The sequence below is a fragment of the Urocitellus parryii genome, chromosome 9 (assembly GCF_045843805.1).
Source record: "Urocitellus parryii isolate mUroPar1 chromosome 9, mUroPar1.hap1, whole genome shotgun sequence".
NCBI classification, from domain to species: domain Eukaryota; kingdom Metazoa; phylum Chordata; class Mammalia; order Rodentia; family Sciuridae; genus Urocitellus; species Urocitellus parryii.
Window position 1 is genome coordinate 11,265,468 of NC_135539.1, and position 4,507 is coordinate 11,269,974.

General features: G+C 40.0%; 1 non-coding gene across 1 annotated transcript; it reads right to left on the minus strand.

Moving 5' to 3' along the window:
• Positions 1 to 211: 211 nt before the first annotated feature.
• Positions 212 to 281, minus strand: Trnaa-ugc (transfer RNA alanine (anticodon UGC)). The gene has a single exon. It is a non-coding gene; the product is annotated as a tRNA-Ala (tRNA).
• Between the last annotated feature and the right edge of the window lie 4,226 nt (positions 282 to 4,507).

Genomic DNA, 4,507 nt, shown 5'->3' on the forward strand with positions numbered 1-4,507 from the left:
TGAAGGCATTTTCCTATATTATTTTGCAAACATTTTTCAATAGTGCTTTTCTCACTTAGGTCTTTAATCCACCTGGAATTTATGTGTGTATGAGTGTGTGTCTGTGTGTGGGAGGGAGGGCGGGGAGGAGCGGAGAGAAAGAGAGATATGCATGGGTCTATTTTGGGGCTTTCAATTTTCATCTTATGTCCTTTTTTTTTTTTTTTTTTGATGATGATGCTGGGGATTGAACCCAGGGCCTTGTGCGTGCAAGGCAAGCACTCTACCAACTGAGCTACGTCCCCAGCCTCAACCTATGTCTTATGGCTTTCTAGTGGGTCTTGATGTCTGGGCGTTAAGTTCACCTTATATTGTGGTTTGGAGACAAGGTGTCCCTGAAAGGTTCCTGTTAATGCAGGACTATTCAGAGTGAGTGGATTGGGCTGTGACAGCTGTAACCTCATCAGTCCATCCACGTTGGAATGAACACAAAAGGTGGTGACTTTGGCAGGTAGGGTGTGGCTGGGAGAGGTGGGTGCCTGAGGGCCACCCTGGAAGGGTCCATCTTTCCTGCAGCCCCTTCCCTTTGCCCTCTGCTTCCTGGCTGCTCTGAATGGAGCCAGGCTCCTCCACCAACCCTTCCGCCATGATGATCTGCCCCACCTCGGGCCCAGAGCAATGAACTCTGCCCACCATGGACACAGCCTCTGAAACCGTGAGCCCCAAATAAACTTCTCCTCCTTTAGGCTGTTCTTGTCAGATACTTGGGGTCACAGCAATGAAAATGTGATTCCCACACTCTGCCTTGTCCGTTTCTTCCATGTCGTCTTGCCTGTGCCTGGGTCTTTGGTTCGTTCATGTGATTTTAGGATCAGTTTATCAAAGTTTATTTCAACTCCTGTTCTTTCCTATTTTAATTGAATTGCATCCAAGAGAATCTTCATCTTTACCATATGGATTCTTTTTACCCTTGCACATGACAAATAAATCCTTCCATTTCTTAAGGGTTTTTTTTTTTTTTTTTTTTTTCAGTGCTAGGGATTGAACCCAGGATCCTGGGTATGGGAAGTACAGGTTCCACCACTGAGCTGCATCCCCAGCCCTCATTTCTTGTTTCAGTTCTTTTTTTTTAAATGTTACTTAACAGTGCAACATAAAACGACTTAATCAATAGTCCCAGTGACACAAAATAACGATTTTCTTCTCAATGTTTTATTTTGCTATTATGATTATACTTTTAATTTAATTAATAACGTTGTAGAGGGCTGGGGCTGGGGCTCAGTGGTAGAGCGCTCACTTAGCATGTGTGAGTCTCTGGGTTCAATCCTCAGCACCACATAAACATAAATAAATAAATAAATAAGGGTATTGTGTCCAACTACAACTAAAAAAATAAAAATGTTTTAAAAAAAATAATGTAGGGAAATCCTACTATTTTTTATGTTTATCTTGTTTCCAAAACTTTGCTCTTATTCATTTTTATCAGCCTCTCTGTGGATTTGCTTGCATTTTTATGTAGGAAAAATAGACTGTCTGGAAAAGAAAGTTTTGTTTCACGTTTCAATTCTTATTCCTCTTTTATTTTTTCTTTTCTAATGAGGCCCAGAAATGGGAATAGCAGGCATTATTGTTTCGTCCCCAACTTTAATGGGGATGCTACTGGAAGTTCAGCTGTAGAGATAATATTTGCCGTATTTTATAGTTTTTCTCTGGAAAGTTGAGGAAATGTACTCCTTTTCTTATTTTGCTAACAAAAAAAATATATAGACATATGACTGCTAATTTCTTAAAAAACCTTTTCTGTATTCATTGAAATAACCAAATAACTTTATGCATATTTATGAAAATGTAATATCTATAGATTTTCTGCCTTTGGGCCATATTCCAGTTTGAGAACCAATCCCATTTTTTTTTTTGTGTGTGTGTGTGTGTGTGTGTGTTTCAGCACTGGAAATTGCACCCATTGCCTTACACAGGTGAAGCAAGCAAGCACTCTACCATTGAGCTATATTCCGAGTCCTGATGTGTTTTTATTTTAATCTAGTTTGGTATTAAGATCATATTATCCTCATGAAATGAGCTCTAAAGTGATTTTTATAAAATAAGGATCTGGGTCTATTTGGATCTGTTGCTTTTGGAGGACTAGGGAGGGAAATAAACTTCGATAGTAATTCAGTTTGGGTAATGGTTATTGATTTTCTTTTTATTTCTTAAATATATTTTGGTAGTTTTTTTTTTTTGAGAGAGTGAGAGAGGAGAGAGAGAGAGAGAGAATTTTTAATATTTATTTTTTAGTTCTTGGCGGACACAACATCTTTGTTGGTATGTGGTGCTGAGGATCAAACCCGGGCCGCACGCATGCCAGGTGAGCGCGCTACCGCTTGAGCCACATCCCCAGCCCTATTTTGGTAGTTTTTTTAAAAAAATAGAATGTTACTCATGTCAATTGAGTTTTAAACATCTTGCTGTGTTCTGTATTTTGTCTCATTTTGTTAATTTATATTTGACACAGGGTCTCTCCATGTTGCCTAGGTTGGATTTGAACTCATGATCCTCCAGCCTCAGCCCCCAAGTAGCTTGGAAGATAGGAGTGGGCCACTGCACTCAGCTTCCATTCTCAATACTACTCATGAGTATCAATTTTTTTTTTTTTTTTTTTTTTTTTTGGTAGCAGGGATTGAACCCAGGGGCACTCAACCACTGAGCCACACCCCCAGCCCTATTTTAGAATTTTCAGGATCTCACTGAGTTGCTTAATGACTCATGGGGCTGGCTTTGAACTAGGGATCCTCTTGCCTCCGTCTCCTGAGCTGCTGGGATTACAGGCATGTACCATGGCACCCGGCTACAAGTATCTATTTTAAAGTCAGTCTTGGGAGGGTTTTCAACTGAAGAAATCAGCTTTTGATCTTGTTGATTTTTCTTCATTGCTTCTTGGTTTTCTATTTCCTTAATTTATTCTCTTCTCATCACTTTTTCTTACTTAGGTTTCATCTGTTCTTTTTAAATGAGGTCTTTTGAGTCGAAAACTTAACCCGTTTTAGTTTTACATTTCTAAAACCATTTTAGTCTCACCTTTTTTTTTTAAGGAATGCATTGGTTAGTCATATGCCTCTGTAACAAAATGTCAGAGACAAGAAGTGTATCAAGAGAAAAGGTTTATTTCTGGGTCAGGGTTTCAGAGGTTCCAGTCTTTGATTGGTTGACCTCATTGCTTGGGGCCTGTGACCAGGCAGTGCATCATGTCGAGAGGTATGTGATAGAGCAAAGCTTCTCATTTCATGCCTGGGACTCAAAAATAGAAGAAGAGAAAGGAGTTGGGGTCCTACTGTCCCCTTCAAGAGCAGGTTCCCATTAGGCCAGCCTCCTAGTTTCCACCACCTTCTAATAGCACCAAGCTGGGCACTCCACGCCTTTAACACAAGGGCCTTTGCGGAACATTCCAGATCCAAGCTATAGCAGCATTTAAAGCTGTCTATTTATTTACATTAGCATTTATAAGTTTTGAAGTTGGACACCGTGATCTCCTTGCACCTGTAGTCCCAGCTACTCAGGAGGCCAAGACAGGAGCCCGGAAGTCCCAAGCCAGCCTGGGCAAAATAGCAAGACCCCATTCCTAGAAAAAAAAAAAACTTATAAATTTTGGCATATGATACTCTCATTGTTATCCAGATCTAAATATTTTATGATTTTCTATGTTATTTTCTTTTTTCTCCCTTGAGCGATTTAGAAGGTCATTATCGATAATAACATTTTAAGTAGCTAAGTCATTTTCTTAAAGAACTGGGCCATTTCACACTTCCACAAGCCATATGGATACCAAAATTTGTCCCAGATGACATGTCTAAATGACAACATAGACCAGCAACCCATGTCCTGATACAAAACATCCTAACTGCAGTCTAGGAAGTCAGTTTAATGATGAAGAGGTTAAATCTGGATTCAAATAATCCAGATTCATGGACTGATGATGCCACTCAGTAATTGTGGGAATTTGGTCATATAAACTCTGTGCATCTCAAGTTCCCCCCTATGCAAAACAAGGCTGGCAGAATGCTGTCTCTTTCACAGAGTTATTGGGAAGTGCTTTGCACCCAGGTGCCATTCAGCAAACAGTACTGATTTTTATCAATCCAGCTTTGACTTTATATTTTCTTTTAAATTTATTTTAGATGTTGATGAACCTTTATTTTATTCATTTATTTATATGTGGTGCTGAGAATTGAACCCAGTGCCTCGCACATGCTAGGCAAGCGCTCTGCCACTGAACCACAGCCCCAGCCCCTTACTTTATATTTTCGATGCTGCCATGTTTTGTCAGTAAACCCACCTGCGGGAGTCTGGCAGGTAAAGACCCCGATTCCAAACAGCTTCCTTGTCCTGTGTCCAAAAATGTTTCCATCTATTTCTCTTTCAAGTCCATGCAAATACAGACACAGGAATGAGGAGTCAACACAAACATCCATGTCCCATCTCATATTCAAAGTATGCATACGGATGCAAAAACCCAGAGATTTCCCCGAAAACC